Genomic DNA, 13417 nt, shown 5'->3' with positions numbered 1-13417 from the left:
TGTCCTGAATCTCCCACCAATCAGCTTCATGGGATGACCCTGGGTTCTAGTATTTTGAGAGAGGGAGAAAAATGTCTCCCTATCCACATTCTCTGCACCATTCGCCATAATTCTGCATTATCATACCAGATAAATCCTTCCATAAATTAAATAAATGAAGTATTTACATGAATGCTTACTCAGATGTATGTTCCAGTTAGGACGCAATCCTTTATACGCTTACTTGTAAACAGTGGAGTTTAATTCTGTATGAATACGCATAGGATTGGGCTGTATACCTCATGACTGTGCCTATGAAATCAATTGGACCAGCAAATGAAATCTTTCTAATTGCTACAGAACACCAAACAATTTCCCCCAAACTAGAATTCAAGTTAATTCGTTTTTAACATTCAATAAAAACTAAATTCAAGTTAATTAGTTTTTAACATTCACTCCTTCTGTACATGCCTGTGTGCTCTAACCAAGCAAACTGTTGGAATATACTACTTAATTTTAAGCACATGAGTCACAGACCCATTTGGGGAGCATTTATTTCAGTGGCTGCTGTGGGTTTTGTTGAGGGAAGTCTCCCTAGTTAGGGTGTGTTTTCCCCCAACATGTTTCTCCCAGGAAATGACTCCCCACAGCATTGTAAACTTTTGTGGGAGACTCAGAGCACTGCATGGTGCAGTTCACTGCAGGATACTTGTAAACACACTTCCTCCAATACATTGTACTGGGAAATAATACTTTGTAACAATGCTGTATCTACCGCCTGTCCTGGTGGCCAGAATGGATGCTGTCAGACTGTAAAGAGTGGCCCTGCATGCACCCAGGGCCACCCAAGACATTTTGCTGCCTCAGGCAAAGAACAAGATGGCACCCTCCCATCCCCCATTCCATGTACAGAAGCCAACTGGACTGGTAGTTGAATCTTACTTCAACAGTGGTGACAGGACAGCATCCTCCACCGTATCTGAGGGCAGAAGGGTAGCTTAGAGGACACAGAATTAGCCGTAAGGCACACAGAGCTCAGTCCTCCAACACTTTGCTGCTACTGTCTGTTTCCCAGAAATTACCACCTGACATGGCCACCTCACACTGCCTAATGGTAGGGTGGCCCTGCATGTACAGGTTCAGAACATACCAAAAGCTGTACGTGACAGAATATTTCCTTACATGCAGCTTTTGCAACGTGAGTTCTAAGTATGTTTACCTCTGAGTTCAATGGGACTTATTCCCAAGGAGGTATGCATAGGATTGCAGCCTTAAAGGGACCAGAGCCTCTCAAAATCTAGACCTGGCAACTTTAACCAATAATGTCTGTAGATCCTGATGTCCACACATCATTAGACTAGCAGACTTTCAAACAACTCCACGGACTTTTCCATGCTAGTAATTTCTAGCTTATCAGTACCATGATTTAGGGGCGGAGTGGGGAGGGGCTGACTTCATTAAAGTAACACATTAATTTGGAGAGCAACCTATGGTCTCCAGGAGTCTCCCAGGATTGTTCACTAGTCCCCCTTCTGAGGCCATAGACATTCCTACAACTTTGGGTGGGGCATTCCGAGTTTCAGTCCCCCTCCCCTGCCCCCTTGCAGCCACTACAGAAAGAATGGCACTGGCTGCTTCCCAAGGTTGTAGATGCAGCCTCAGAGGGAGGGAAAAGGGGGAGTTCCAGTGGGCGGAGAGGGGAGCAGCCAGAGATCCTATGACCTCTTTAGCCCCAGCCAGGCCCCACCAGCATGCCCTCTCTAGATGGGTTCAAAGGCCCTCTAGAGGAAAAGCATTTAGAAAGAGGTTGGAGAGGCAAAAATCACATATGTTGCTGACATTGAATACATAGAAGCCTCCAAGATCTGAATGAAAGAATGAACAGTTTATGTATTCTAAGGGCAGTGCTTAATTTTTTAAATGAGAGATGCTGCTATTTTGGTCTACTTGGAAGTCACACACCACCTGATATCAAAGCTTTCCCTAGATGTCTGCAGGCATGTGAATCTTCAGCAGAGTAATTACAGTGTCTGGATTATTACTTCACATGTCCTAAGCCTGAGCCATGGCATTAAAAAAAAAGTCTAACATGAAGCTCTGACCAAATGAAGCTCTGTGTAGGAGGGTGAGTAATTCCAAAGAAGCCCCACAGGGCTGGAAAGGAGGAAGCCTTGGCTCTGTGCAGATGGAGCAAATGCGGCCAAGGGTCAACAAAAAAAAATCTAACGGGTTTCTCAGAATTGTTGCGAATCAAAAAGATCACACACAATTCAGAGGAAAAAAATAGGAATGGTTTTATCCCCTTTTCCAAAGAAAATGCTTTCTTATTCAGAAGAATTGGAGATGTCCAATAACATTAATGCACAAGAGTTCACAGCAGAGGTTTCTCTCCCATCCACCCTCTCCTTGTATATCTCTTGAACTCTTAGGTAGGCGATATTATGAAACTAGGAATATCAGAAAGAACAGATTTGATGAATTTATGATGCATTTGGATGACTTTGATAGCACACACAAACTCAGAATGAATTCACATATCTAGCCCAAGTGGATTGCTTTTTTATTTGCACTGTAACATCTCTCACCTTCCATCTCTCACCTTCCCAGATAGCCTTCCTTGTTGCTTGGCCTTTTATGGAAACTGGGTCAGTAGCCAGGTCTAATATGGCAGGTTTCATATTTAGTAAGATAAGGATTGCACCTGACCTGTTTTTCAATGTTGTTTTTGCCCTGTATTTTAATACAGCTGTTTCTCATGGATAGGCAGAGTCTGAGATCCTCTCCCACACACCCTCTGCAAAGTGGTTTAATTCAAAGTGGGAAGCAGGAAAAATGATACTAAGGAGAATTGGAGGTAACAAAAGGAATGTTGTTATTCTTCCATTTCAGTGCCCTTACTCTTATAAGAACTTGGTTGTGCTTCACGTTCCATTTTCATGAATGATAATTTACAAATTGGTGGAGATGGTGCCATCCAATAAAACTATAAACAATTTGTTCTGAATCAGTTTGAGCCATTAATATACTGCTTCTTGTCAAAGACTTCACTAGCAGCCTACTCCTAAATATGTTTACTCAGGGATATGTCCAACTATGTTCGACAGAACTTGCATCCTCTGGGTAAGTATGTTGAGAAGTTAAATCATTACTACTAAAAGCAAATAGACCAGTTCTGCAGGGATGCTAACTCTGGAACAAATGAGTGGATTATTGGTCTGTTTATCACCCATTCCTCCCTTCCTGCAAAAAGGCAAATGTCTGGGGAAATGCAAGCAAAGGAGTGTTCAGTCTTTGAGACCCTATTTTCTTACCCATTGTACCAAGCTGAACTGATATTGAAGTGACTTTTCTGTTTCCAATATTTAACCCTTTCTCTCAAAGCAATTTGCTGTGGCAGGAAAAAAAGCCTGTCTGTTATACTTTGGAAATGCAAGCTATTGTTCAGGTTATCTGAGGCTGAACAGTTTTATAGAGCTTGAAGTAAAATTTATCAAGTAAAATTATCATTTTACATAAAAATGAAGTCCATTCAAATCTCTTTTTTTTGTAGCTTGATCTACACCTTCAAATTTTTCCGGTATTGTGGTGGCTGTTCCGTTTGGTGACACAGACGTGCGTCCATTTTCTCTCCCCTGCAAGGAGAGGAAATGTAGGGAATGGAACAAGGAGAAGAATCTGTTCACCACATGCCATTTTTGTGATGCAGCATGGATTGGTCATACATCTCTTAAAGCAATTTGGCCACTTGTCATCTGGAAGTATTTTAAAAGGCACCTCAAGGGGAAAAAAATAACAAAGCAAATAGTGTTGGTTTACCACAATGGAACAGATATGGAATGTGATCAGTTAGCTGCAAGCTACAGATAAACACACACATAGAGGAGCCGGCAAAGACAAACATAAACCATGTTATCGTCCGGTCAAACATAAAGAGTTTGGAGTAAATTGATGGCATTGTTTATATTTTTGTCTCTTTCCCACTTTTTTTTCTTTTCTTAAAGAGGTAGCTGAGAGGTTTTCAGAGCTTCTCTTGCTCATATAGGTCTCCAGTAGCTTCAGTTTATTTTTACATGCCTGTCTCGGAATGAGGTGGGATATATTGCTTATTCCATGAGGTGCATTGTATATTCTTAGTTATGGAATGGGTAACAAATACTTGTGGGATCGTCTTGCCTTTTATCAGTTTAGGTGAGCAGCAGTATAGATCTTCTCCTTAAGATAAACATGTGTAATGGGTAAATATTATTTCTGTTGCTGTGGGATGATGGAATCATTATATCCTTTCTCGCCTTTGTCCTATGCCTGTAGCAATAATGTGGCTTATAATAAGGTCAATTGTATGGTTTAAAATGCTCCCTTTGGCAACATGAGATGCTTTCTAACACATATAAGTAAGCATTGACAAATATGGGGTAGCCAACTGAAAAATGGTAATCACTAGTGATGGGAGAACTTAGCCCAACTGAGTTAGAATTCATCCACATGAGTTCAGACAAAAGTTCTCCTTTAATAGGAGATCTTGTTCTGTGGATACAGGTTTTTGTGCATACGCAATATCAAGGTGCATCTTGGAGCTGTGGTTTGGAATCACATAGTGCAGCATGACATCATGCATCACCACATTATGTACCCCCTTTCTGATTGGTTGTTTTCATGTGGCCTGTCTCTGTGATGCGATGTGTACTTGCGGATTGCTGGTTTATGAGGAGAGAAGAAGATGGACCCACAGAGCCCTCCATCTCCTCATGGAGCTAGAGCTGCGGTGGCAACAAAGACAACGGAAGAAGCAGTGGACACCCCATATCATTCAAGCATTAAACTAACCAATTCAGTGCATGCACAGAAATGGCACTGTTCAGATGCAGACTGCACAGACTCTGAAGCTCTCAAGCAATCATAATACATCATTCCATACTCGCGACAAAGGTGAGTATTATGAACGGACAAGGTTCGGCCAACTAGCCAACTAATTACGAAATTCAGTGACATCACTAGTAATCACCAGGACGTGGCCGGCCCTGCCCTAAGGAATGAGGTCCCTGATCTCATGCTTCATCTTTGAATGCAGCACAAAGTCAGGAGCAAACAGAAGCACATCTGCTCTTCCCCTCCAGCTTGGAGCTGGTGTGTGGTAATGGAGGTGTCTGGGTTTTCTGTGCACCTGCTGGGCAGCTGGAGGTCCAACCAACCAGCAAGGACAAAGACACACCAACCTGCCTGCATGCCTACCCCTTTAAGCAAGGAGGCAGATGGTTGGCTGGGCTCTCTGCTTGCACCTAGCAAGCCCAGAACTAAAATGAATCTCAGGCTTCTGCCTATGTTTTTGGTTTAGGAGGTGGCAGGCATCATCCCTTCCCCTCTGTAGCTCCAGTGTGAGGAGGAAGGCTTGGGCTTGTCTCACTCACAGAACGTGGCTGGCCTCTCACCATGGTGAGCGGGGAGGGCAAGCAAGATTGTTGGACCTTGCACATAAAGGATTTGTGAAATCTGTACAAAATCCTTTAGAGAGCATTAGCTGCTTTAGATTCCCATGTTAATTTTTGCACAAGCTGTTCTATGGAAGTGTACACAAAGATCATGTAATGTGGGAAAGACCATGCCCATTTTTTTTCTGTAGGAAAGGGATGTGGGGGATTAAATGCTGATTTATCAGGATTAAAAAGTAATGCTGTTGTGACCATTCCATGTTATAACGCAGATACATTCTGGTACACAAGCATGAAAGGAGCCCTACAGCCTAGCCTAATGGGTAATAACTTTGTCTGAAACCACAGTAAGATGCACCCCTTTCAAGTTTCTTTAACTATTTTATTCTTCTACACTTGCTGTGGAAAACAAATGTCTAGTTAATATGAGAAAATCAAATCTAGCATTACAATAATATTTTCTGCTGAAATGTACTGGATTCTTCTGGCTTGACAGGAGTAGCAGAGTCAATGGGTGCTGCCAGATGAGGCCTTTATCCTGCAATTGCCCTGCTTCATTCAAAGAATGTTATGGGGTCCAGACATCACCACCCTCCATTTGTAACCATCTCATTCCCCCCCACACACACACTTCCACAATCTTTTTTTCTTTCCACAAAAGGACCTGTTAAGAAAGCAAACACAGAATAGCTGCACAATGTCTTCTCACTGCTAGTGCTATGAGCCCTTTGTCTGGGTAGCACTAATATGTTAAGAACCAGACGTTCAGCTGAAATCCACAGTTATGGGGTCAATCCAATGGAACTGCATATAGCATCCTTCTTAAAGACAAGCTCAAATATAGGTGTGGTCTAGGGATGTGCAAATCAGCAAAACTTGTGCTCACTGAAGTTTTCGAAATTCCATCTCAAATCTTGTTCTGACTTGAGTCTGTATCAATTTGTGAGCTTTGTTTTTCCTTTTTGCATGAAAATCTGTGCATATTTTCATCTTTTTCCAAACTTTTTTCATCAGTGGTGTATATCTTTGAAATGTACGCATTCTTCTTCCCTGTTGAAAGAATATTGGTGCACATTTTTCAAAAGTGTGCATTTTTTCATGTGCATTTTTCAAATGTGCACATGCTGTTGAACACATTTCTTTGGGTCCGTGAATCACATCGCAAGCTTGGAAATGTATGGACTTTGACCACGGATTGTGTGTCTCAGTCTGGAAGGTGCAAACTGGGTCGATCCTGATTTTTAAAAAGAACTGAAGTGAATTTCTCATACATCCTTAGTACAGTTGTTTACCTAGTTCACTTTTGATGTAGCTTTGGCATACACAGTGGATCCAAGCCACAATAACACACACACATTGTCTGCTCTGGGAGGCCAGTCCGATCAACTCCTGGTACTGAAGTGATATCAATTAGGATATCACTACTTGGGGGCAAAATACCAAGATACCAACCTCCATTGCAAAGAGTAGTTGTCAACACAATGTAAAAGACCTGTGTTTGTCAAGTCAATGAAATAAGGCATTTTATTATTTTCTAGGTTGTTCCTTGTAAAAGCCTTCGCACCCACATGACTTATACATGGTATATAAAACTGAACTGTGGTTATATCTAAATGTATGTGGAGTCATTCTTCATTGACTCCATCCACCTTCTCTTCAAATACTACACAGGCTTCTTAAACTGAAGAGTCAGCTGATGCTATTGAATCAGTGGGGCTCCTTTATACAGAAATCAGGTGATGAAAATCTGGTATTTCTTGACCTGGACGACCTTCTTGAAAGGCTCAGGTTTCTCCACATCTGCGTCTGCAATGCAAAATTATAGTTGTTTAGTATTGGTATAGCTGTTTATGCACAAGAAGAACAAGCAGGGAATGAGACTAGAGTAAACACACTGTCATTCATACAAATCTTGATTACAGTAAGATAATCAAACTGGCACCAATAGAGAACATTGCATGCAAAATATGTTAACCTGCCAACTCGTGATGGGGAGCCTCAGACTGCTGGGGACTCCGTCCTTATAGCATGAGGCTTGGGCATGGTTTTGGTATGTCACAAATGTCCATCTTGCCTCCATTTGCTACGGACGTTGTAAGGGCTAGTTCCTGTGGGAGCCATTTTGAATAGTGACATTGAATGCAGAAAGTTCAGAAACAAATCAGAATGCAGGTGTTGCCTCCCCCCATCCCATCTCCTGCACAAAGAAGACATGTATTAGAGAGAAGAATCCCCCCATATCCCAGCTTTTGTTTTATTGTTATTAGTAGTTATTAGTAATAGTGCTACTATTGAGGGCTAATAGCCCTCATTTTTACAAAAATACATAAGGTGGCTTACATAAAATATAATTATAATACCTCCTAATACCTAAAAACACAAACACAACTAAGTAACAGAATTAAACAACAGTGTAAAACAGCAGCAGAATATGACTGAAAAGATCCTTTCCTAGATACCATTTGCCTTATCTCAGACAGAGGCAGGACCTGAAGGACGGATTCTGAAGTACAAAGGTCCTGGTCAGGATTACAGGAACAGTAGGTGAAAGTCCTGAGTCTGAGATCTTACTCATTGTGTTGACCAGCTGCAGCTTCCTATCATAGGTGTGCACACCACAGATTTTCCCACAGGAAAACAATGTGAAAACATCAAGAAACCATCTTGCATGTGCCAAAATTATTGCACATCCACACAGGTACAAGTAGTCCCTTTCTCCTTGTGTTGTTTCTTTTAAAATCTAGTAGAAGGTTTTGATCACTGGAATCTTGCAAGCCTCGTCTGGCCCATCAATATAATGTCTATATCCTATGCTGCTTGGGATATCTTTATATAACAGCCTCAGAAGAAATGAAGAGATATACTCACATTTTAAGATATCTTTCCATGATTATTTCGGCTGTATTTCTACCTACAAGGGATAATAGAGAATACTTCAAGAGTTGGATGTTATATTAAAAAAAAAAGAGTATCGATTCTGTATATCTAATGAAGAGGATACACCTTTGCCAGTGAGGCCTGTTGGACAAGGCTGGCCCAAGACATTTTGCTGCCTGAGGCAGAGAGCAAATGACCCCCAACCCAAGTCAAGGTGCATAGCATCCAAGGCCTATCAAGTTATTTTGGCACCTGAGGCAGAAAATCCCACTAGTGCATCTCCAGTTCCCTGGCAGTAAAAATACAATAATAAGAAATTAAATAATCAACAATTTGCTGTCCTTTCATGACTCCCAAAATCAGCTTGCTGAGGTAGCTGCTTCACTCTGCCTAATGGTAAGATTGGCCTTGCAGTATTATATTGACCCAGCTGATGGGGCTCATGGAGGGGTGAGCAGAAGCTGAATAAAAATTTGAGTGTGCAGACTAGAGGAGGGGAGAACTACAGGGACCATGCTGATAGACTTTATTTGACTAAATCTGATTTGGATCACCCAAATGTCTCAATTCATAAATCCCTTTGTTATTTTTTCACAGTCAATTTGTGCCTCCCAACAGTTCATGAATTCCACATGTAATTAATTTACCACTTCATTTTGCGAAATCACTTCCAATATAAATAAAACTCTTGAATTCTGAATGATAATGCAGCTCTCATCATCTTTTCTTTTAACATGAAATAATTTTTTTGACTAGTTTTCCACTGTTGTTAGTACAGAGGATGGCTAAATTTGTGTAGGATTTGGTGTAGACAGACTGCTGGCTGTTAACACCTTTTCTGACACTTGGCCTCTTGGATGGGTTGAAACAGATCCGACAGCTATAGCGTCAAACATTGTGAGGGTACTAGCCAGAAAGCTGTCTACACTAGACCTCCCAACATTGCTAGCACTAATTCAGCTTAAACTGGTATTAACAGCAGTGGGATGTTTGTCAAACATTCCTGCTTTATAGATTGGACCATGAAGTCTACAGATGGAACAGAATAGGCCTGCAGGGGGAAAGCACAGTAATGGAATTCTGTCTAAGACTGTTTGGACAGATCTTGGATACACATATTGGATTATTTTTCTTCACGTTGAATATTCATTTTAATTTAGGAACAGGGTAAAAAGTTGTCTACATAACGATGAGCAGTATTAACATGTATGTGTTTTATTTCCAACTTTTTAATTTAATTTTACATTTGGAGCTAAAATTAATGACAGAAAACTGTAGCAACATAAAGATATGCTCTAGGAACAGCCAGTGCAGAATATACTTTATTCTCATAGTGTCTTTAACTAAGGATCCAGATCTAGTGGATACAGAGCTTTTCTACATGAGACATTTATTGTGCGCTTGTCATTCTCTACTCATGGTGGTTTGCAGGTTGTTTAGACGATGTCATGACCCACCAGTTTTGAGTCTGTTTGTAAAAAGCACTTTCAATGAGTTTTTTAGAGTGGGGAAAATGGGGTATTATTTCTGAAATTGAAAGAAAATGCTGGTTCCACTTGTGTATTTGTGCTGTTCCACTATACCACAGTGTCCCTAGAGTTTATTTAATGGAAAAGGTCTTCATGTAGTGCTCAGCTCTTGATTCTGTGAGGAAACCAAAAGTAGATGCCGCCGATTAACAGCCTTGTGTTGAAAAGCCCATAATTTTTTTTTAAAAAAAGAGAGTCCCCAACCTTTTTGGGTTGGTGGGCACATTTGGAATTTTGAGATAGTGTTGTGGCTGCTCTCATAAAATGGCTGCCATGGTGCACATGGCTGGTCACAAAATACCCATTTCCCAGAAGGCAAAGTGGTGAGACTAAAAGACAAGTAACTTACCCAAGAACGTAAGTACAAAGCAGATGTGGTGTCTGAGCTCCAAACACAAAAAATGGTCTTTTGAACCCAATAAAGATGGTGCTGGAGGGCAGCATATTGCTTTGCAGCATACCAGCCTCCCAGTTAAAAAAATATTAAAAAAAACTTAAGCAATAAAATAAAAATCAGGAGGGGCAGGGAGCCTAACGAGCACCACGGGTGGTGTCTGCGGACACAGTGATGGCCATGGGTACCTCATTGGAGACCCCAGGATTAAGAGATGTGACTACCTATTTTTGCAGTGCAATCCTATGCAGGTCTACTCAGAAGTAAGAAAGTGGGACTTACTCCCAGGTAAGGGTGTATAGGATGTGTGCATAGGATTGCCACCTAAAAGAACTAAAGAGCTCACTTCTGCCATAATGTTTCTTGGCATCTCTGGAAATCTACACAAACCTTTTGGTGCACATTCTGGAAAGCTGTCACTAATACGCAGTGTGAAATGTTGCTTCCCATGTTGATGAAATGCAGTTCAGCAGTTGTTCCGGGAACCTCTAATCTACCTGTGCATGTTGCTGTTCTGCTCAGGGCATTCCATTGGTGGCCCCTCTCTTCCACCAGAACTGGGAGGTTCTGCAACACCTATACCTGCTCTGTAAAGCTCAAACTCATAGCACACTCCTTTGAATAGCTGAGCAATTCAAAGGCATTTTATCCACCTGGAACATTGCATTTCAAGGATGGAGGGAAATTAAAATGATTTTTACAGTTATCATAGGTTATTTGCTTTCATCCTTTTACAAAGGCATGCTGTGAGCAGTAAAACTTAAAATCAGGGAAATCTTGCCCAAGACCTAGCCCATTCTGCTTTCTTCAAGAAGGATAATATGTTAGCAATATAATACAGAGAATCCTTGCCATGTAAACCACGAATTCAGAACACAAACCATTAGACCCACAGGAGAGGTTTGTTTTATCTGAGCTGGGAAGAAAAGGACCTATGAAAACAACTGAGCTGCTTCCAATCCAAACTGTCAACTGGAGGGATTCTACAGCAAAAGAAGAACAGAAACAGATGTTGATGCCATTCCTTCAGGATTGCAATCCACTCAGTTTGCAGTTCGTTCCCTTTATGATAAAACCTCAACGTTTCATCCCGATTAGGTTCAGGGAGAGCTCTGAAGTAATTGGACACCTATTTGGCTTTGCTCTTCGTCCTTCCTGTAGATGCTGAATGACTTACCATTCCTCTGTATTGTGGTCCCTGCATTTACAGTGTTTCCAGTAAATAATCCATTAGGAAATATTTCCTTCCTTTTGTATACAGAAACTAGCTCTATGGAGATTTTGGATTCCATGTTTTGGGATGGAATTCACCTTACAAAATGAAAGCAGCTTGCGGATCAAATAAATCACCAATGGCATGAACTGGTTTTGCAGCAGCATGAATGAGCTTTCTGGGATTGAAAACTCAAGGGCTCTGCTGGTGCATTCACAGACTTTTCAACACTGCTTTAGAAACCTGACATAAAGGACACATGAAAATTAATTTAGCAGACCAATGAGCTCACAATGTTCTCAGTTTAGCACAATAATACAATTGGCAGACACTGTTCAGAAAAGACAAAGTCTCAGATAAAACCATCAGTTGCTTTCAGAAATAGCTGGCTGGCCCATTTAAAGATAATATATAAATAAGGGCTTGTTTATATAAATGCTTAAGATCTGGCAAGATTTCAGGGTTACAGAATCTGTAGACAGGACTTCGTCTTAAGCACTAACTTTGCATGGCAGGGCCTCTTCCTCATAAGATAGGCAGTAGGATGCAAAATTATCTAGGATGGTCAAAACTTAAAACCAGTCCCAGATGTTTTGGAAAGGTGAAACCTTTCATGCTTGAGAGCAGTGTGGAATCTTTTAAAAAGCTTCAAAGGTCATAGAAATTGGGAAGTTCTCCGGTGCAAATCCAATGGAAATGAACAGGAATTGTACAAGAACGAAGATAAACTTCTAAAGATTTCTGCCGTGGATTCCAATTAAACCTTTTGGATCTCTTTAGCAGTACAGACATTTGAACACTTTTGCCTACAATTTATCTCATTGCCACCAAAATGTACAAATAAAAATGCTATACATAAAGCACGACAGTACCTAAATCCAGTGGAGGCTAGTGGCTCCAATTGTGGTGTGGAGCTCTCTAAGGTGCTGAACCTATCTGGGGGATAGGATTCAGGACCTTGGATAGCTCCTGTAGAGTTCCAGCTAGTTCTGAGTGAAACCCAGAATGGATTTATAGCCCCACCAAAATCAGAGCCACCAGCTGCCCCTGCCTACAGCACTCTGATACTTTCATTAACTACGTCTGAAGTCCTTTTGTCTTATCGCTGGCTACCTCTTACAAAACATCTGCAAATGTTATTGACCCAACCAAGTGACTGCAATGTTTTCATAAAAGCCAATTGCTCAGTAATTATGACAGTATAAAGTCAGATGATACTTGACTACACCCACAGATCCACTGTCACATTATTAGGGATGTACAAAAGTCACTTACCTTTTCAATGGGATGAGTCGCGGTGGGGGGGAGGCTCTCCACACCTCCCCCCCAAATCCTAACCGGCCGGCTCCACTCCGCGGCAATTCTGCAGAGCCGCCGGCCGGGGGCATTCGCAGGTGCCATGTGGAGCCTGCGGACACAAATGGCGGCGGCTACGGCAGCTGCCATTTGTGTTCCTGTTTTTTGGCCATGATAGGCTACGTAAATATTTACGTAGCCTATCACGGCAAAAAAACCACGTAAATACTTACGCAGCCTATCACGGCAAAAGACAGGGATGCAAATGGCGTAGCGGCCGCCATTGGCATTCCTGTTTTTTTTGCTGTGATAGGCTACATAAATATTTATGTAGCCTATCATGGCAAAAAAACAGGGGTGCAAATGGCGGCCGCTACGCCATTTGCACCCTTGTCTTTCGCCGTGATAGGCTGCGTAAGTATTTACGTAGCCTATCACGGCAAAAAAAGGGAATGCATATGGTGGTGGCTACGGCGGCCATTTGCATCCCTGCATTAGCCGTGATAGGCTGCGTAAGTATTTACGTAGCCTATCATGGCAAAAATAGGGAAGCGAATGGCAGCCACAGACGCAGCCGCCATTCGCAAAGCAGCGCGAACGGCACCAGGTAAGTGTCCCATTTCATGCACCTTTCGTGGGGCAGGGAGGTGGGGGGCTTCGTTCCGCCACGGATTTCGGGAGGCCGAATGCACTGGCATTCAGC

The 13417-nt window shown here is 41.8% G+C and overlaps 1 long non-coding RNA gene across 3 annotated transcripts in view; it reads right to left on the bottom strand.

Moving 5' to 3' along the window:
- Positions 1-5780: 5780 nt before the first annotated feature.
- The window catches only part of LOC146343930 (uncharacterized), a 30397-nt gene continuing 22760 nt past the window's right edge, over positions 5781-13417 (bottom strand). Inside the window, exons 5-6 of one of the 3 annotated variants that reach the window (XR_014792091.1) lie at positions 8274-8316; positions 5781-7211 (exon numbers count right to left, since the gene is read on the bottom strand). This is a non-coding gene — a long non-coding RNA (uncharacterized LOC146343930). The remainder of the gene's footprint in view (positions 7212-8273; positions 8317-13417) is intronic. The other 2 variants (XR_014792093.1, XR_014792092.1) reach the window with 2 other exon arrangements.

This window comes from Heloderma suspectum, chromosome 5 (genome assembly GCF_057233095.1).
Source record: "Heloderma suspectum isolate Gila_16-S chromosome 5, 16-S_ref, whole genome shotgun sequence".
NCBI lineage: Eukaryota > Metazoa > Chordata > Lepidosauria > Squamata > Helodermatidae > Heloderma > Heloderma suspectum.
The sequence above is the reverse complement of the archived record's forward strand: the minus strand, read 5'-3'. Positions and strand labels throughout refer to the sequence as shown.